Below are 23,232 nucleotides of genomic sequence, written 5' to 3'. Positions count from 1 at the left end.
TAGTATGCAAATATTCCAAAATACGGAATAATCCGATATCCAAAATACCCCTGGTCCCGAGCATTTTGGATATGGGAGACTCAACCTGTACCAAATATCAACTCAAAGGAAAGGCACCAATTCAAATAACTAAGTGCACCATATTGCTCACCAGAATACAGTATTAAACATAAGGCTTCTGGAGGTAAACCACTCATCCTTTTCAGGGTTTGTAGTTCTTCACTAATGAATATTAATACTCAAATCAGTCTCAGCTTAGCTCTCATTGTCAGCACCACATATATCATGAACCAGGGGTTATTATTACTCAGTGCCCACAGTCCTTTACTTAGAGGTAATTTCTCCACTGCTAGTCCAGCCAGAACTGTAATCCTCCACATGGATTTGTTATGGATCAGTCATGGTCTACATACTGTAGCTCCCAGGAAAAAGTTTGTTCCTTTATTAGCAGCTCTACAATCTCAACTTTGGCTCATTCATCAACTTTTCGTCACTTGTCCCTGAATCCTTAAAGCTTTATGTCCAGTGATCTCTGTAGTGCTCTGAATCTCTGTTATCGCTCCTATTTGTCTACTGATGGACACTGTCATCCCGCCTTCCTATGCCTTTTATCTGGAACCCATACAGGGAGGGTTTCCTGTCCTCCCTATCGAAAATAACAGGGTTAGCTGGAGCTTGCAGAGCCACCAGTATACTCAACAGTGAAAAATGTTATAGCCTTTTACTCAGAGATGGAAACATAGTCAAAAATGTGACAGATCCATCATCCAGATAATACAAATCAATGTCCATATGATTAGCAAACTTGAATCTGTTGCAGAAAGATTGTTTGTTGAACTGGTCATAACTCAAAGAAGTTATCCAAGTGAAACCATGAATATATTAAAGTGTTGCAAACCATACAATGGAAGGTCACATAGATACAGAACTTGGGAACTATTGATGTTCCTATATACCTATTTAGACCATATAGATGGGTATTATCATGCATCACATATTATGTAAACAATCTCAATAAAAAATGTAACAAATCAACTTCACTATGGACTGTATTGAACTTATATTACTTCATAATTATTTATCACACAAATGACAATGGGGCTGATTCGGAGCTAACCCGATGGCCAGTGCTATGCGCATGTGCATGACCTATTCTGCGCAGGTGCAGTATGGGTCTGTGCTCCCAGAACTGCAGCAGACTGTAAGTGATTGACAATCTGCTGCCATTTCTGGATGGAGGCATGTCACTGCTATTGGGTGGGGGTTGGAAAGGGGCCAGGATCTCTGTCGGCTGATGGAGATTTCCTGGTTTCTTTTGTTCGTCTGCTTCGATCAGCTAGAGTGACTCCATTATCACTCAGCCAGCCAAGGATCCCGCAGATGATCCGATGCTGTGTCCATGGATGCTATTTGGTTCAGCAATGCATGCAGGAGGCTTGATGCTTCCTGATGCATTACCATTATAGTGCTATCACAGGTGCTACCATGTTAGCAGCTGTGATAGCATCTCCATCTGAGGCTGAATCACCCCCAATATTACAAAAAAATAAAAGGCACATTGATGGGGACACAGTTTGTACCCAGCTATGCAAATCTGTTCATGTGTTCCATTTGTGTCTTACCTTCATTGGAAAACCATGACCTGATTTACTAATGGATGGAGGATGATGCACACATTCCTTCTGCATCGAACCAAATCAACCAAGAGGGATGTAATTAATGAGACCAGTAGGCTGAGCTTGCAATTTATGTGGCTATTGCTGCTGACACATCTTCCCCAATTTCATTTATATGGACCTGTCAAATGTTATCCCACTTTTTCATCTCTGCAGATAAAAAGATATATCATTTTCACTATTGAGCTAATGCACACAGCTATCACTGTGAGCATCACATACTAAAACATACATAGATATAGTATGTATCTCAGTAAAGTGTACTACTGTACTTACATTTTATCACATGATATTTATATAGGTTACACCATTCTGAAGCACATTCATTGTCATGCTTTTGACTTACTGTTTGGTTTAACACTGTAGAGTTTTTTTTATTTTAGAGAGTACAGATCTTATATGTTTTCAGTGTTGGAGCTGTACATAAATTTTATACATACGTGCTTATCTTACACTGAGTATTGGAATATATTATTGGAAAGACCTATGTTTTATGTTACTTTGATTACTGAAATATTTCTGATGAATATGAAATATATGTACAGTATGATTTATATACATACACTAGTCAAAGAAAGTCACACATGTATATATTGATGCTGATTTGGTTGAATCTGCGACTATATGCTAATGCTAGTATCACCTAGTGTACAAGCATGTGTATGAATGTACAAAGACTGAGACACCCACTTTGAGCATCTTTAGATGCTGTAATACCACTTAGTGCGTCTTTAGATGCCACCAGCAGTGGCAACATCAAAACTTGCACCAGACCAATGTTAAGGGACAGATTTTCCATTTGAGTATGGCCTCCAATGTTAGCAATTAAGCATCTGTGTATGCAACTACTTAAGTGACACTCTCGCGACACTTCCATAACATGGCCATAAGAGGGACCATCTCCGTGCACCTGAATAACCAAATCCTAGTCATTGACTAGAAACCCCAAGCACATTTTTGATACCGTGCAACTCAATTGCAAACTGTGGGATGCATGTGCCGTACACGTTTTTAGGAATTTTGCACATGCGCAGAAGGAAACAAATCACTCAACTCCGTGAGCATTGGCCTTGCATGCGATTTACAGTAAGGCCCATACTATACTACAATGATTTTGGCCAACAAAGTCATGTGAGAAATTGTGTTGGTGCATACAGGAAACCACTCAAATAATACAAACTGACCTATGATTTTATAGTTACTAGCATATGAACAAAAACAACAGCTCAAAAATATTTAACAGTTGTGTTTTTATTAGCATTTTTTTTATCAAATTTCCTTTTTTTTCTTCTTGAGTTTGGGCTATTTAAAAACCATAAAGCTGAGTGTTCACTGGCAAAGTCTGATCTTCACCATACAGGTTTGTGAATGCATGCCATGAATTCATCAGAAAAATATTTGTGATTTATAAATACTTTGGCCTTCACAAGTCTACTGTCAGGAAGATAGCATGCAAAGATGGTATACATTACAAATGGAGATAAATCAACACATTATTACAGTACTCTGCCCAGGAGTGGTCATCCATCAAAAGTCACTCCAGGGTATTGTTAAAGAATCTGTGCACTCCTTTTCCAAAAATCAATATAGGACCATCTTGAACCTTGGATTATGCCAGTAAAGTCTACAGAAATTTAAGCTCAACAGAACAGAAGGTTAGTCTTGAAGCAGAGACTGCAACCTTAATCACACAGGTCAGTCTATTCAAAATTGGCTGAAGCAAAGAAATTTAGCATTTTGGAATGGCCAATCAAAGACAGACCAAAAGCCAATAGAACTGTGGCAGGCCCTGGAGCAGGGTGTTCATGCACCATACACATCCATGTGTTGATGCAGTATTGCAGGAAGAATGAGCTAAAATGATTAATAGATCAAGAATTATAGCAAATGTTTGATTGAAATCATTGCTGCTCATTTGGGCCATGCCAGTAACTGAATCCTAGAGTTTCACATACTCGTTCTTACAAATACATTTAATGTTGGATTATTTTGATCAATAAATTAATGAAAAAATATGTCCTTTAGTGTTTTTATAGTTATATTGTTCTTTGTACCTATTTTTAAGACTTAAATGAATATTTCCACGCATTTAAGGTCATGTTTTTGCAGCAATGCACAACCTAGCTAATTTGCTCTATTCATCCCTATATCTCCAATCAGACCTAGTTTTTATAGCCCCAAAATTTTTTCTAGACAGTTTATGTACTGTAGCAGTGATGTATTGCAGATGGGTGACAAGGAAGCCAAGGATGAGAGCTATAAAAGCACACAATCATATTTAGTCTGGAAGTGAAGATGGCTCCTCAGCTGCATGGCATATGTCGGGGGCAGCAACAGTTGGCTGGATGTTCAACAATCTCCCACACCATTTCACAATACTCTGTGGTTGGAGCTGCTGGCAAGTCCAAAGGAGTGTGTTGGCAGGCCAGTGATGCTGATTAGCAGTCAAAAAGGATCCAAGGAGACTGGGTGGGTGACCAAGCCAAAGCCTCAGCCTATATAATAATGGTAGTGACCCAAACATGGAGACAGACCAGAAAGGTAGATGAGCAGGTTTCCTGCAGAATAGGGTCCAAGCTACTCTTGATGTTTTTGAAACCCCAAGATGGTATTGAATGGGCCCCATCAGAGAGCTCCTCCAGACAAGTCTGATCTGTATGAAGCTGGATTATTTGGATCTTTAATCTAAAAATTCTTGTGCCACAGTGGATTAAATCAAGATCAAGAGTTGAATTAGCTACTCTAATTGAATTTGTAATTTCAATCATGTCTTTATTTTATTTTTTTACCACTCATCTTCTATTAATGATTTCCATTTTGGGAGATACCTCAATTCATGTAATGTATTCTTTTAGGCAATATTGTTTATGTATATTGTAAGCTTTATAAATAAAGTGTTCTATAGATTTATGTGGATCATTTGTATTGTACTATAGCCCTCTGTAGTTAAGTATTACAGTTTATTAATTTATGGATGCCTTGGGATTATTGTTGAAATATTGTTATAGTGTAACTTAACTAATATAAATATCTTAATTTGTAACATTCAGTTGGTTTCCTACTTAGTTCTAGTTCTATTTATAAGAGAATCTGGATGAATAAGATTGCTAGAATAGGTTTTCTGTTTGCCAATGGCTTTTTTCTGTAATGGAATTTAAAAATTGATAAATACAGCTAAAATCATGCAACTTATACCTGTTTTGTTCCTATAGTTTTATTAACATCAGTAACATTGATTTCCAGTCAATTTTGACCACCTCACAGCACCTAAAATCACAAGGTAGGGACTTGCATGCAATCCAAAATACACAAGTTCGGTTTTTAGATCTGAGTTCCGAAGTGATCCAAGTCAGGATTTGGTTCATTTCGGAACCCCAATGTTTGGTTGTGTTCGGTTTCCAGCAAAACCAAACCGCGCATCTCTAATTAAAAGTAGAGAAAAGCGGTTCGGTTTTGCTTAAAAATGAACACACCCACACTTTGCGGTTCAGAATATAACAAAGACCCAACTTCTCACCCAGTTCGGAACTTGAATCTAAAAACCCGATATTGCGTGTTTTGGATTGCATGTACAGTAAGTCCCTACCTTGTGATTTCAGGTGCTGTGAAGTGGTCAAAATTTTCTAGAAATAACTGGAAATTAATGTTACCGATGTTAATAATACTATAGGAACACAAACAGGTCCAAGTTACATGATTTTAGCTGTTTTCAAAAAAATTGTAAAGAAATCAAAAAACAAAAACAAAACCGAAACTGAATCAAAACATTTGAGGGTGGTTTTGCCAAAACCAAAACATTGAGGGTTGATTTTCCAAAACTAAAACTAAAAACGGGGGTCCGCGCACATCTTGTTGTATAGTTGTATATTGCTACTCATATTAGTTACATTTGGTTCAGTTGAAATTATTTAAATTTTTGCCAATTATTAGTACAGATTAGGAAGGCTGAGTGCTAAAGGAACCTTAAATGGTGTGGTGGAAATTCAAAGTATTTAATTTGTGAATCCACATTTTACATACTGTAGCTTACATTATATAGGCAAAAGTTTGGAACAGTTACGGTGTGATTACAAAGTAAATTAAGTTTTTAATACTAAAGGCTAAAAATGTGTCTTACAAACTACACCATAGTAGTTCTAGGTAAATTTAGAGGATTTTTATGTTAACAGATATAAATAAGACTGTGTTTATGTTTAAAATTCATGTAATATTATGTATTATATAAATGCCAGATATTAAATGCTTAATTTGCCCTTGATATAAACTAATAAATAATCTATATTAACATCTCTTTACAGTGAAGTTTATGACAAGTGAGGATCACTAGAGAGCTGCTGACAGGCGTGAAGTATTGGATAGATAGGAATACACTGCATCCACCATATGGAAAACAGAGCTAATATCTTGCAATTTCCTATAAATACTCTGATAAAAATATAAGTGCAGTGAGCTAATCCAAAGTAATAAAAATAATGGATTTGCCAGTATTGAGAGCAAGGAAAGTAAATTTATTCTGGGCTATAAAATCTATATCACATTCAAAGACAACATAACTTGGCTTTCAGTACTATAGCAGCTGTTATACCAGCGTGAAAGCTTAATAGAACCTAGAAAACAAACAGTATTCAAGAATGGAAAATGTCCTTAGTCATCTTATGTTTTGTTTTAAATATCTTTAAAAAACTGCATTTTAGTACTTAATGCATCATAAGAACAAGTAGATCCCACAGGATATGAATGTATAGATTGCAAACTCTTTTGCAGAGCATTCTGTTCAGTTTCTTTATAACATATTTTTGTTTATTACTTCATTAATCTCAATAAAACATTAACACATACTGATATTTCCTACAGATTATTTACCCTCACTTCCCAGTTCAGACCACAGACTGAAAAAATAAATAATAGTTTTTGTCAGGAGTTCATAGAAAATAAGTAGAATATATCCAGGTTGAAATGTGATAATGTCAGGAAGTAATGAAATTATCTGCACAAATCCAATGGGGGTTTATGTGATAGGTCACAGCTTGCGAACAACTAGATTCCTTTCCTAGTTAATAGAAAAAAGATATTGTGTAGGGGATGCACTCAGCGTTTAACTCTCCAGAGGAGAGGGTTTGTGGGAGGGAAGGGAAGCTGAGAAGGTGGGAGGGAAGAGGGGTGTATAGCATGTAGGCAAAGTAATTGATAGGATATACAGTACAAGTCTATGGACTTTTTTACCACAACCCAGGCTGGTCAGGTTCATTATATCCTTCTGTTTCGTTGAATATTAGTACACACAGTATGATATATTGGCTGTTATATGTAAGTCTCTAGCAAGCATACTGTATTTATTATATGAAATTTATTGTAAGAAACTTACCCTTCATGTGATTTTAATTGATATGTTTTGGATCTTGATTGATTTTCATGTTTTGATTTTGGTTTTAGTTTTGCAAAACCGCTCTCAAGTTTCCCCTACACTATATGAAATGTGATAATAACTGAATTATGTTACATGTAAATATGTCCTGTAACTGTAATAAATGGGAGATACAATTATGTCAATATATTTTATTTGTATATGTGAAATTGGGTTTATGATCTGGATATACTATATATTTGCAAACTATACGTTATATACATAAAACTGAGCAGTGAATATACAGTGAATTTTAACAATTTCCTTATTGTAGTTTATATACACAAAGATAAAGGGCGCTGTGGTGAATCAATAACTAAATACAGCTCACCAAGGGGATGGCTACCCCTAAAAGGAAAGATAGATATGAAATAGGGAACGCAGATAGGAATTGAGGATGAATTAATAATATTTAATATAACATTAAAAATAACTATGAATAAATAAATTAAAAAATAATAATGAGCATGGAGTAATAGACAATATCCAACAATTGTTAAATGATAATACAATTCACATAGATATCAATGTCTCAAAGTCCAGATGTATGTACATACAATTATGAATAATTAATTAATGATAAAAATAGATATGATGATGAACATGTAAAAAAGGAAAAAAATGTTATGGCAATAAATGATTGATCACTATAAAAATTAAAAATAAAAATGCAATTGCAAGTGGTTTAAAAAAACAACAAATAGAGTTTGTTGAAAAATAATCAATTAATAACAACTGATTCCTTAAGTTGTATCCTGCTAATATGATGCAAATTAGCAGCAGCTGATAATGGGAACACAGTATTCAATACCCAAATGTTCACTAGAATTAATAAGAATGGTCACTTAACTGGTTAATGGTTGTATATATATTTTCATTTTCTCAAACACATGACGATATGAGCAGAGGGCAGTGTCCGGATTGCCACTCTCGAGCCGTGTGGAGGCAGGCTATTGCCCGTAAATTGCTGGCAAGTGTCTCAATCTCCGAAATATCCTGGAGAGACAGACTACGGGAAAAGATTCCTGCTGGCAGGTGTCCCGCTCACTGCAGTGATTAAAAGCCGGCTGTTAGCGGTCTCTGTAGTATCCTGGAGAGACAGGCTGAGGAAAAGATATCGGCTGCCAAAAATGTCCCGCTCACTGCGGTAAATGAAAGCTGGCTGTGTGTCCGTAAATGGCTATTAGGTGGCTCATGTCTCCGATGTGTGTAGAGGAGACAGGCTGGGGATGAGGTCTGCTGACCTTTGTATCCCACTCACCATGATGTACGAAAGCCGGCACCTGGTCTCCTGCTCACCGTGGTGTTTAGAAGCCGGTACTTTGTGACATGTTCAGTAGTGAGGCTAGTGAGACAGCAGGCGATGGTGATAGCAAGGGAAGTAGTGTAACCTAACGCATTTCTCTGCCTAACCGTCTGGCTGTTTCCTCAGAAGTATAATGCCTTACTTCTCAAAATTAACCAGATATACCCATGGTATTTTTTGTGTCTGGATTGAGATGAGTATAATTGCATAGTCAAAGTAATAGTTTGCAAAAGGCTTAATAGTCTTAAGGCTTAGTAATATATATATATATATATTATAACAGGAATCCATAATTTATCAACACCATGGTCATCAGATGAATTATAACCAATAGTACTCATTAAATTGAAAATCATACATTACATAAATTGATAAATAAATAATATGAAACCAATATATTAATATAATAATCATAATATTATATAATCCAATAAATAAAAAATAAAAATCAATAGGTACATAAAGAAAAAAATGTTTGAAATACTTTTTTTTTTAAATAGATAAGGAGAGAATACATAAATATTAAATAAATTATTACAAATTATATTATTATTATTATTGTGCATAAATACATAAAACTTATCGCTAATTAATACTATCATACAAAATATGATATTTGATGTATTTGAAAAAGGCTAGTGTCACAAACACATGCTAATGTAAAATCTTATATGTAGAAAAAAGAATAAAGAAGAAGATTAATGAAGATAACAAAGGAAATGGATAACCAGTCATTCTATATTAAATCTGACATATAGGATAGTAATTGTGGATATAATAAACACTTGAACAGTTGTTAGACATATGAAAAAGTTGTGGAATTGTATACTGGGGTGCAGCATCGGCATGTCCACAAAATCAAGATATATTTAAACTCAGAGAAGTGGGCATGGCGACGGTGCACCCCGTACACCTCCATCTAATATTAAAGTGTATGATAGTCCCAAAATAGATCTCTAAAATACATGGTGAGGAGGACATAACTGGATGGAACCCCCAAGTGCAAATAATGGGAACTAAATCCCAGTGCGATGATCTATATGTTCATCATCATATCTATTTTTATCATTAATTAATTATTCATAATTGTATGTACATACATCTGGACTTTGAGACATTGATATCTATGTGAATTGTATTATCATTTAACAATTGTTGGATATTGTCTATTACTCCATGCTCATTATGATTTTTTCATTTATTTATTCATAGTTATTTTTAATGCTATATTAAATATTATTAATTCATCCTCAATTCCTATCTGCACTCCCTATTTCATATCTATCCTTATTGTAGTTGTTATGAGTCGAGTAGAGACTTGATACATTATAAGGACGATAATTACTTTAAAGTCTTTATAGTTTATTAAAATGTCTGATTTATACACTGATAACAAATGTAGATAAGAATAAAAAATTAAAAAAGTGACAACACATAAATAAATAAAAATGCCAAGATTTTTTTTAAAAACTACAAATTTCAAACACAGCTTTAAGATGAAAGTCTACAGTCGCAGGAATTGCAAATTAAATTATCTATGGCCCTTCATGCAAGAGAGTGTTCTTTCATAGTTTAGTCACTTTTTGCCCCTCAAATAAAGGCTAAATAATAATAATAAATGAAATAATATAAAACAATATGAATGATTTCACAATAAGCTCAATAAGCTCAATATGATGGCCAAGGTTGCTTTGTTACTGGGTTCTTCTCCACTAGTATTAAAGGTATTATTATACCAATAAATAACATATAATGCTCTGAATAAAGCGATAAAGATGTCTCTGTATAAATGAGTTGAGAACAAATGACATGTGGTGGTGTTGAAAGTCTATGGGGCAAAGGCAGATTGAAAGCAACTAGGCGGCAATTGCTCTTCTATTCTGCGTGCAGTGAAAAATTTGGATATTTGCCCTTTATACTGTTTGTACGCATCTATGTGACCACATTACTCCTATCTGTATGCTTGGTATCCTATCCATCATCATTATCAAAGCACACTAGCACCAGCCTTATTGTTGCTGCAGGAGATTGTCTGAAAGCAGGCATATCTTCATGTTGGTAGCCACTCTAAAGGTGAAGCAGTATTTCTGCTGGAAAACATACTGGGAGCCAATTTCTGTTTTTGAGTCATTGCTCTTCTGAAAACAACTTTTCTTTTTTCTGGAATATATGGAGCTAAATATTTATCATGTTGTAAGACGATTGTATTTCTATTAATTATCTCAGTGATTTTACTGTCTGAAGAATTAATGAGTAATAAATGACAGCAATTTATCTGTCATAGTTGTATGTGAAAATGTACCTTTTTCTATATTTCTATTTTTATTTTTATAACTTGTATTTTGTAATAGGGTCTCTCTGGGACAGAGTTGGACTTCTTTTAGAGCTTCATCTAGAATATGTTGGGGATAACCTTTGGGGATAACCAGTTGGGGATAACCTTTGCATAAATATCTTTACTTTGTTCAAAAAATGCTTTTTCAGTCAAACAATTCCTCCTCAAATGAAGAAACTGGCCTTTGGGTATACGGTCTTTCCATGGTCTATGATGACTACTGTTGCAGTGAAGATAATTTTGGCAATCTACCTCTTTTATGTATGTAGTTGAATTTAGTCTTCCAGCGGAAACACTTATTGTGATGTCGAGAAAATTGATTTTGTCGAAATCAAAAGTGTGCGTGAATTTTAATCCAAAAGTATTTGAATTTAATTGTTTAACAAAATGTTGTAGTGCTGTGACCGTGCCATCCCAAATGATAAAAATATCATCAATATAACATGCATAAAGGACCAGGTTTGCCCCGGCATCGCCCGCCCATACATGGTGTTCCTCAAAGAAGCCCATGTACAGGTTGGCATATATTCCAACTTTCTAAATCTTCATTAATCTTCTTCTTTCTTCTACATATAAGATTTTACATTAGCATGTGTTTGTGACACTAGCCTTTTTCAAATTCATCAAATATCATATTTTGTATGATAGTATTAATTAGCGATAAGTTTTATGAATTTATGCACAATAATAATAATAATAATATAATTTGTAATAATTTATTTAATATTTATGTATTCTCTCCTTATCTATTTATTTATTTTAAAAACATTTCTTTAAAAAATGTTTATCTTTATTTATCTATTGATTTTTATTTTTGATTTATTGGATTATATATTATTATGATTATTATATTAATATATTGGTTTCTTATTATTTATTAATGAGTACTATTGGTTATAATTCATCTGATGACCATGGTGTTGATAAATTATGGATTCCTGTTATTATATATATATATATATATATATATATATATATATTACTAAGCCTTAAGACTATTAAGCCTTTTGCAAACTATTACTTTGACTATGCAATTATACTCATTGTCTCCAGCGGAGATCACACCTGTCCAAGCACACTAATTGCCATGGGTAAATCTGGTTCATTTTGAGAAGTAAGGCATTATACCTCTGAGGAAACTGCCAGATGGCAGAACAAGTCACAAAGTACTGGCTTCTAAACACCACGGTGAGCAGGAGACCAGGTGCCGGCTTTCGTACATCACGGTGAGCGGGATACCAAGGTCAGCAGACCTCATCCCCCAGCCTGTCTCCTCTAGACACATCGGAGACCTGAGCCACCTAATAGCCATTTATGGACACACAGCCAGCTTTCATTTACCACAGTGAGCGGGACATTTTTGGCAGCCGATATCTTTTCCTCAGCCTGTCTCTCCAGGATACTACAGAGACCGCTAACAGCCGGCTTATACTCACTGCAGTGAGTGGGACACCTGCCAGCAGGAATCTTTTCCCATAGTCTGTCTCTCCAGGATATTTCGGAGATTGAGACACTTGCCAGCAATTTATGGGCAATAGCCTGCCTCCACACAGCTCGAGAGTGGCAATCCGGACACTGCCCTCTGCTCATATCGTCATGTGTTTGAGAAAATGAAAATATATATACAACCATTAACCAGTTAAGTGACCATTCTTATTAATTCTAGCGAACATTTGGGTATTGAATACTTTGTTCCCATTATAAGCTGCAGCTTATTTGCATCATATTAGCAGGATACAACTTAAGGAATCAGTTGTTATTAATTGACTATTTTTCAACAAACTCTATTTGTTTGTTTTTTAAACCACTTGCAATTGCATTTTTATTTTAAATTTTTTATAGTGATCGATCATTTATTGCCATAACATTTTTTTCCTTTTTTACATGTTCATCATCATATCTATTTTTATCATTAATTAATTATTCATAATTGTATGTACATACATCTGGACTTTGAGACATTGATATCTATGTGAATTGTATTATCATTTAACAATTGTTGGATATTGTCTATTACTCCATGCTCATTATGATTTTTTCATTTATTTATTCATAGTTATTTTTAATGCTATATTAAATATTATTAATTCATCCTCAATTCCTATCTGCACTCCTTATTTCATATCTATCCTTATTGTAGTTGTTATGAGTCGAAGTAGAGACTTGATACATTATAAGGACGATAATTACTTTAAAGTCTTTATAGTTTATTAAAATGTCTGATTTATACACTGATAACAAATGTAGATAAGAATAAAAAATAAAAAAAGTGACAACACGTAATTAAATAAAAATGCCAATTTTTTTTTTAAAAACTACAAATTTCAAACACAGCTTTAAGATGAAAGTCTACAGTCGCAGGAATTGCAAATTAAATTATCTATGGACCATCATGCAAGAGCGTGTTCTTTCATAGTTTAGTCACTTTTTGCCCCTCAAATAAAGGCTAAATAATATTAATAATAATAATAAATGAAATAATATAAAACAATATGAATGATTTCACAATAAGCTCAATATGATGGCCAAGGTTGCTTTGTTACTGGGTTCATCTCCACTAGTATTAAAGGTATTATTATACCAATAAATAACATATAATGCTCTGAATAAAGCGATAAAGATGTCTCTGTACAAATGAGTTGTGAGAACAAATGATATGTGGTGGTGTTGAAAGTCTATGGGGCAAAGGCAGATTGAACGCAACTAGGCGGCAATTGCTCTTCTATTCTGTGTGCAGTGAAAAATGTGGATATTTGCCCTTTATACTGTTTGTACGCATCTATGTGACCACATTACTCCTATCTGTATGCTTGGTATCCTATCCATCATCATTATCAAAGCACACTTGCACCAGCCTTATTGTTGCTGCAGGAGATTGTCTGAAAGCAGGCATATCTTCATGTATGCACAAAACAATTACCTGCAATTTGTCTGACATGCCCTCACTAAACTCTGCATACATATGAATGTTTCCACCCCATTGCACCCTTTCAGCCTCATGTGGAGATGTGACTCAATTGAATAAGACTCTGAATTGGCCATACAGTAGATGTGTGGTCTAAGCTATAGAGCATGCACATTGCAAAAACATGTAAGATTCATCTGCAAACTGGCTTGCGATCAACACTGTTTCAGTCCCAATGTGTCTACTCTAAGGCAGAAGAAGGTACATAGGCCCTCATTCAGACCCGGTCGCAAGCGCTGAGTGCTTGCAACCGGGTCGATGGTTAGGCCCTGCGCACTTGCAGCGGCCGCACTGCGCGTGCTCAAGCCCCGGAGTGAAAGAGAGTTTCTCTCGCTCCGGAGCTCACTACAAAAGGGGCGGCTGTCGATGTTGATCGACAGCTCACCCCATTTTGTTGGCGTGGTGGGGGGTGGTTTCACAAATGGAGGCGTTCCTTAGGGAATGGCTGCCGTTTTGTGGTTGGCCACACTGACATCAGCAGTGATCAGAGCAGGAAGCTCCCTTGGGCTTGCGGTTGCCGAGACCCGATCTTAGGGTCTCTTCGCAAACACCGTTGACCGCGATGGTCTTGACCATCAACCTGGTTGCTCGCTAGAGCTGTTGGTGGTAACCCACAGCTTAGCTAGCGACCAGGAGGCCACACTTAAAAAAACAAGCGGCCGCCCTCATTCAGAGAGAGCGATCGCTTCTTGCGACCGCCTCTTATTGTACAGTACTCTAAGGCCCTCATTCAAACATCCATTGGCATTTCTGTGCAGCTACCTGGGGAGTGATAAGGTTGACATGATAAGAGAAAGGTGGAAATATTAAAGATGAACCAGTTAATGTACAAATGTCAAGACAGACAGCTACTAGAAACATGTCCTTCACCATTTACCTCAAATGACCACCCTCTTCTGGTTGTGAAGGAGACTTTTGATCTTGTGCTGCATGGAAACTTCTATGGCCATTTGCCAGATCAGAATAGATGTATGCCTGCTCTTTCTCTTTAGCATCATGCTTGGTACTGGACATGAGTTGGGTACGGGATGTCTGCACCCAAGATCACAGTGGTCAGAATCCAGATGCCGGCATCCCAACACTTGTCAGTCAGTATCCTAACCCTCCTCCTCTCCCTACCCCTAACCCTCCCTCCCCGGTCTCTAAACCTAACCCCCCCTAGTGCCTAAATCTAACCTTCCCCTCCCTGCACACTAAACCAAACCCTTCCCCCTTAGTGCCTAACCCTAACCCTCCCCCCAGTGCCTAACCCTAACCCCTAACCCTCCCCCCAACCCCGCTACTTACTATCGGGATGTCGGTTCCGGGATTCAGACAGGTGTCAGGATTACGGCACCAACATTCTAAGCGCCAGCATCCCAACTGTTGGTATTTTGACCATATCCACTGGACACAGGATCGTTATTCCCCATGTTCGCAGTAGTTGTGTCCCTTCAAAAGTCAATAGGAATCATCTTCCCTGCAGCAGTGCATACATTAATGACAACTAGATGGCTGGTAATTAATTTAATCAATTGCTCTAACATAGCCACTGTACAGATATGGGCATTGTGAGAAAAAATATCACAAAATACTGTATGTCTCCTGTAATGATGTTATAACTATGCCCATATGAAACATAAAGGTCTGCCACTCACTTTCAAGGGCCTATATAAAAAACAGGGGAGTGTGAGAGCATTTTAAATGTATTCTGTTAGCATGTAAATTACTTGTGGTGTTCTGCATGCTTGATAACAGTTACATATGCAGACTATTTCCACAAGGTATAAGGGAATTGAAAAACACTAAGCATCCCTTTCCTGGAAGCCATTTACCTCGGTTCTGAATATTACTTTCAGTCATGTAACTTCCCTTCAAACAAATGTCTGCCTGCAAGGTGCAGCAAGGCCCCAAAAGCAGAAGTCTGCAACACTATGGGACAAACCCTATTGAGGGAACAAACAAAATGTATTGATTCACTTCAAACTAAACTAAGGAGCACAAAATCAAGCAATACATTTCTGGATGTGCAGTGCATAGGTAGAGTATACACAACCTGATTGTCTGGTTGTGAACTGTAATCTCTGACTAAAGTTCTTGTGAAATTTCAGTGCACAGAACCATGTATAAGCAGTACTGCACACACCGAAGAAGTCAACTTGTTCGCTTCCTTCAAAAAACTCATTTTGGAGCTCATCAGAGGCCACTGGAGAGCCATGATCTTCTCTGACTACAAGAGTGGTCTGCAACAGCAGGAGCGTTTTCACTGACTGTGAGCTGCTTTTGGGAAAGAAGAACCATCCTGAACCCCTGTGTTTGAGTGGTTTGCAGAGTTTCAGCACAGGAGACTGTCCTTGGAAGATGAGCACTGCAGCCGACCTGTGTCCACCATCACCACAATAACAAACATTGCTGCCATGCCGGCCATATTTGAGGTGGACACTAGGGGGACCATGGCCCAATTAGAGAAGGAGATAGGCATCACATTGGGATCCATCTGCTCTATACTATACAAAAATCTTGGCCTCAGCAAGGTTTCGGCATGCTGGGTGCTCCATCAGCTGACTCAAAAACAGAAGGAGGCTTAGGTGAATTTCAACTGCAGCATGCTGGCCAGGTTTGATGGTGGTTGTTCAAACTCTGTCTGGGAAATCATCAGTGGTGATGAATCCTGGATCTACAGTTTCAACTCCGAGACCAAACAACAGTCGGCCCAGTGGATCACAATTGGAGCTGTGCCACCACAGAAGTTCCAATGTGAGTTCAGCATGGTCAAACAGATGTTTTTTTTTTTTTTGTGGCCAAGACTGGTCATGTAGCTATCGTATCACTAAGGACTGGTATGCCAACCAATGCCTGCCGCAAGTGCTGGAAGCTCTTTCCTGGAACCACCCCAAGAACTCACAGTCGTGGTGCCCTTCTCCATCACAACAATGCACCTAGAAACAAAATAGGGGGTTGTTTAACCTTGTGCTTTGTAGGATTTTAACAGCTGCTGGTCATCCAATTTAGATTAAACTCCTCCCCAAACTATGCACAACAATGTACCTGCCCACAAGTCCAGGAAAGTGGTGGATTTTCTGGCCCATGAACACATTCCTGAGCTTGGTCATCCACCGTACAGCCCAGACCTGGCCCTCTGCAACTTTTTTGTGTTCCCAAATATCGAGGTCAAGATGCATGAGATTTGTTTTGAGTAACCAGAAGTTGCAGTGGAGACCTACATTCCACATGCAGAAGACATACCTGTTTCAGACTGATCAAGCTGCCTCACCTAGTAGATTGAGCGCATGCAACTTTGCATAGATTCCTCTGGTGAATACTTTGAAAAATTTTAATGTTCACTTTGTTTGTATATAATACTTTTTGTGCATTCGGAAAATTATTGCACTTCCCTCATTACATGCATATGTAAGGGAGTTATTTATTTTGCCTGCAGAATGCCCATGCAGGCAGCAGTATGTGGGCAGGTTAGGCAATTAAAAGTGAGGTGTGCAGAACATATTAAGAATAAAGGGTTAGTGACACACAGCATATCAACCCACTTCAATGAAAAACACAACAGTAATCAAAGAGGTCTTAAAATCATTGGCATCAAACAAGTGAAACAAGATTGGAGAGGGGAGATTTCAGCAAAATAATCAACAAGGAAGAACTAAAAGGATCTTCACCTTCAAAACTTTGTTCCCATCAGATCTAAATATAGATAATGAGATTAAATCGGTAATTGTAGGATGATTGAGTTTTAGTTCTTATTGTAGAGATACTCAGAAAAAGCATCTGCATCCTCAATTAGGTCATATAACAACTAACAAGACCATTAACCAATAAACTACAAAATAAGTAGTGAATTCCACCCACACATACATACCACCAGAAGGAAGAATAATCTAACATTTGAAAGGGCTATTAAAACCCTTTTTCTGTGCTTGAATTCAGTATACCTCATATCTAACAAGCAGGAATAAAAAACATCTTATATACAGTAAAGACTTATAACACCATTAACTCAAGTGCATTATGCAGCAGCATTGAATCCAAAGGTCCAAATAACCAAAAGCCACATAAACAGATAAGGAACAACATGGACTGAGAATGCAGAAAACAAAGAGTTAGCTACTAACAACCCTAACAGACACCCCCATGAAAACCAGAAGACAATCCTAGCCATGATGTCACCACAAAAATGAGGATAAGAGGCAGTAGCTTCGAGATCCCCAAAACATCCCTGAAAAAGGCTCAGAGGCTGCTACGCATCAGGTACATGAGACATTCAATTTGCAACACTGATATTGCTATTACTCTACATTGTTGACCACCACTTAGATGGCCATCTGACAACAAATATAAGAGCAAGCTACAGTATTGTGAAATCCAAAACTGGGAAATCTTGTGACCATAGAAGAAGGTCACCGCAACACTATTCCAATGTGTTGGTTCCACAAAACACTGGAAACCAGGAGTCAAGAAATGGAACAGGAACAATGGATCAAACAATGTCAGAGGTACATTATCACCCACCAGCACTCCCAGTAACCTAGTTGAGCACACTATGGAATTGTCTTTGTCTATTAAATAGGACATGCACAGTTAACAAACCAAGCACTTCAGCAACAGGGACTGACACTTTTTTGGCTGAAGTGCTTGTTTTGTTTGGGCCCCTTTAAAATAGAACATCTTGGTATTTTGGTTAAACTAAGCCAGCAATGGGCTTAAGGCTAACAGTTAATCATCATCATAGTGGGAAGATGTCATCAACCTCATCATCACCCTCATTACTGTTAATATCTTCATCAATTAATATTAGGTTATTGCCACTGGAATCCATCATTACAGAAATCTGTTTTAGGTGCTAAAGGTCTTCCTCAAATAATTTCTAGTTCATTTAGTTGAAAATCAGTTTTTCAACAATTTTTGGAAATAGCCTTCTGTGCCGATTGCTCACAAGGTTCCTGGCTGTGCTAAACACTCTTTCTAGGTTTACACTGAAGGGTGGGCAGTTTATGTAAGTCATAGTTAGTTTGTAGAAGGGGCTCAAAATTGTTTTCTTTTCCTCCCAGTATTCAAAGGGAATAAACAGAAGATTTATCAAACCTTGGAAAGAAATAAAGTGGAGAGATAAAGTACCAGCCAATCATTTCCTAACTGTCATTTTTCAAATGTAGCCTGTAAAATTACAGTTAGAAGCTAATTTTATATCTTACCACTTTATCACTCTCCAAGCTTTGATAAAACTCCCCCTGTGTGAGATGCTAATTTGTACCTTATCACTGAAGTAATACTCCACCATTCATATGATGTTTACTGTATCAGTTTACATCATCAGTGGGTCTCCTGAAAATGTCAGTTCATTCATGGCATCAACATTTGCAGGAGAAACTGAAGCAGGAGACATTGTGCCACTTGAGCTGACAACTTACTCGCAAGGAGCTCTTCGCATCTCTTAGGGGTATATTCAATTGGGAGCAAAAATAGCAAAAATCCTGCACCTGCAAGTTTTTTTTTCTGCAGGTGCGGGATTTCTGCAATTCAATTTAGGTGCAGGGTTTTTTAGATTTTGAATGCCAGGATGTATTTTATCCTTGCACCTCCAGAGCAAGTCTGATTTTTCCTAAAATCGTTAATTTTAGGAAAAATCAGCTTGAATTGCTCTAGTACCCCAGCGGCACCACCCCTGAGGACTATTTAAGCAATTGTAAGTTTCCAATTAGCTTAATTAGTCCTTAATTACTTACATTCCTTATTGATGTCTTCTTCCTCTAGTGCCAATCTCCTGCAGCAGTGGTGAGTATATCAGTGTGTGTGTGAGTGATTGTAATTGTGTATGAGTGGAGCATGTGTGCATGCGTGTGTGTGAGTGACCCCTGGTGCATGTGAACCCCCTGTGTGTGTCCATACCCTCCCTAAAATGGGTCCTGGGATAACTACATCCCACAGAGGCCCTTGCTCTTCCAACCATCCCCCAGTTTTTACCTCGCTAAACTTTGTGCCCGATTGAATATGCCTCTTAAGTTCTGTGTCAGTTATAAAGAAGACAATAAATAGGACAAAGACAACACAATGAGGGGCGCACCAAATACTAAATGTGTATATACAAACAGCAGCTCACCTATGGATAGGCTAATCCTTGTGCTAGGCAGAGAACACAAAGGAACAGGGAGCACTACTTTGTATAGCAATGATGAATCCGAATAGGTTGAAAATTAGATGATTTAATATCTTGATAGATTAAAATAAACACATAAATAAAAAAAATTATCTAAAAATATATAGACATAATATAGTACATTGACACTGGTAATGGACCAATTAATCAACAGTTGATAGAATAATATACATGCATGAATTATAGTAAATAATAATGATAAATGAATCTGATTATTGGTAATCAATCTAATAAGACATGTGCTTAATAGTCACAGTTCATCCCGGCCAGGAAACAAAAAATAATGTGAATAAAAAGGTATACCTCTTGCATAACTTTGGCGATGATGAGTACTCAGAGATGTGATACCAATTCAGAACAAATGTTAGTAATTCAATGGAAAGCTGTGTCTCATATAGGGATGACCGTGATGAACAGCTTAGCCCATAAGCATCAGATGTATGCTATCTGCCAAGGTGAAAAAAGTCACGGCAATGGTCCTGTGTGGAACAGCAAGCCGCCTGGTATAAAGGGTCTCTCACGACATGTGTGCTGTGTGTGCTGATGCCCAGCACTGTGGAGCAGTCTACCACAGCATGTGCATCGGCCGTGCAGGTGCTCTGTGTGTAGCGGCAGTCGGGCAGCTGTTCTGAGTGGCAGGAATAGATGTGGTGTCTGGAATGTCCTGCCGCATCTGCCGGTTTCCTACACTTATGCAAAAACGTGGTTCTAGGTGGCAAAGGAGACCGTGATGTGCAGGTTGCAAGGAAAGTGGATCTGGCAATCAGACCGGTCAAATGATGAGAGTCCTGGCCTTAAAATAAATAGGACTTAAACCTAGAATAATGCATGGTTGCCAAAATGTACAATACTGATACAATTGCAAGATGTTGCAAACCCTTGGGTCCTGGCAAAGCAAATAATGCTTAGTGGAAATACTTAATTTCATCTCCACCTTTAGGTTCTCTAACTGCTTTTCCAATAGTTTAATTAGGGGTATTAATTAACTTCATTGGTTACAATTTCAAATGTTTTCCATAACTTGCATGAACATGAGGGTATTCTCCAGTGTGCTGCAGTGAGGTAACATATTCACCCTTTTCCTATGTCATGTCTTGATGTGTTAATTTGGATGGCTTGTTGCTGCTCAACCAGGCGCTGAAGCATATAAAGGGTGGAATTCCATCTGGTTTCTACTGTACCTCTAGCTTTGGTTGGTAGCATGGCATATCAAACTGTTCTTGCAGTTGCTACAATATTCTACATGCAGTTGCTGAATGCCAAAAATGCCCAAAACTTTTACAGGCCACAGCCAGCATCTCCTGCATGGACCTGACAATTTTTACTTCAAATTGTCTAAAACCAGATACAGTGATGGCGGATTTTGGATGCAGAGCTAATGTTAACAGTGTTATGAGCCACCACACTAGCCACGATGGCTCACACTGCCTGCTCTATTCTGACCATTGTTCTGCAGCCAGGGCATTGTGTGTATGGCAATGAGCGGCAGCCGTACTGGCTTCTGGTTTTGGCTGTTGCTAAGGATCCCTTTTTCTGTGCTGCTTCTGCCTCTCGCAGCTGAAATGTGATGGTGGTCATAGGACTGCATTAGATTAAGGGGACATGTACCAGTTGGAAGTCCTAATTGGCTCCTGTATTATTATTATTATTATTATTATTATTATTATTATTTTTATTATCGTTTATAAGTGTTCCGCAGCACCTTTACAAAGTACATAAACAAATAGATTGATTTACAGTGACTTAAAGTACAGTACAATACAATACATTAAAGGACATGGATAATATACATTGCTACATTCACGACCATAACACCCAGATAAGCAACAATGCAAAGCAACCAAGTTTTAGGTGCCCAGGTAGAGAGTAAGAAGTAGATGAAGGTAGAGTAAGGAGAAGCACAAGAGGGTAGAGGGCCCTGCTCATAGGAGCTTACATTCTAAGGGAATAGGTAGAAGGGAAAGAGGGCTTAGCCGCCTCTCTGTCGGTTATAGTGTCCTTGCCTGCCTTTAATGCTGACATGCCTGGCATAACCTCTGAATGTTCCTGTTGTCCTGTCCAACCTGTATTTTGTCTCTGGCTTTCTGCATCCTTCCTGCACTTTGGTTCTTCTTCCAACTCCTGGTTGCTGGTTCCTGACAACCTGTACTTCCAACTGAGGGTGCATTTTGTCCAGTACCTACTTCAGCCTCTTTCACTGTCACCACCTGGTATCCAAAATAAACTTCTACTACCTTGAATATAAGTCCTGGGGGCATCCAAATATTTGTGAGAATATAGATCTCTATAGTAAAAGATGGCTGCTGTAGGTGAAAATCTCTCTAGCTACGTTCTAGGAGTTTAAGTGGTTCTCTGGGTGTGCCATAACATTATGATCGACCCACTAGCTGGCAGTAGGACTCAAAATTATTCTGAAATCTGCTCCACCTAATCCAGCTTAAGTGCTGGATAATCAGATACAGACCCTGTCGCAAGTGGTTTAAGACTTGTAACTTTGCTTAGCCACTTAGAAGGACCCCTTTAGAGCAACTCCAGCAACCCAAGGTTCTGTAGCCAAGCAAATATCTCCCGGATTGCTTTACTGTAGACCAGAAGGTATTTCAGAATGTTAGGGAGAGCTGCAAACTATATTTCAAACTAATTCTCCATTGTTCAATGTCAAGGCAACAGAGGATACCCTCAGACATGGGCCTTTAGTTTAAGACCAATCATCCAGGCATTGGATTTACTTTATGATAGCCTTGATTGGGTCTCTTCTGACTAGTCAAATTTGCGCTCTCTTAAACAGGGGCACAGAACAGTGGAGGAATATTATTATAATTTTGTCCGCTGGTCCGCTGTCAGCAAATGCAAATACCCGGCACTTCGTAGTCATTCTTATCAGCTTGACCAAACAGTTTAAGGATTTCTTACTTCAGTACCCTGTCCTAGGTTCTTTGGAGAAGCTCATGCAACTTGCAATCAAAATTGACAGATATATTAAAGAAAGGAAGTTGTAAAAGGAATTACCATTTTCCACCCTGTCTGCTATACCCTCTTCAGCTATGGTAGATCCTTCTGAACCAATGCAGCTTGAGGCATATAAATTGTCCCTAGAAGAAAGGTCTAGGAGATGCTCCTTGCCCCAACAAACCATGAAAAGACCAAAGCTAATGAATAAGGAAGGGAGCCACTTAGGCTTAGAGTTACCCTCTTCCATAAATTCTCTTCTTGTTCCAGCCCACATCTACTTCAACAAACATGTTACCAATGTCTCTGCATATTTGGATAGTCTTGCGCCAGTAGACTTTCTGGGCATTGGTTTTGCTGAGACCTTGAATATCTGCTCTCTTAAGATAAACCCAGTTATTACAGTTTGTGGCCTGGATGGTAACCCTTTAGTTGGTGATAAAATCATGCAT

The sequence above is a fragment of the Taudactylus pleione genome, unplaced genomic scaffold (assembly GCF_031769625.1).
Source record: "Taudactylus pleione unplaced genomic scaffold, aTauple2 ptg000128l, whole genome shotgun sequence".
Lineage (NCBI taxonomy): Eukaryota > Metazoa > Chordata > Amphibia > Anura > Myobatrachidae > Taudactylus > Taudactylus pleione.
Note: the sequence above shows the minus strand (reverse complement) of the source record.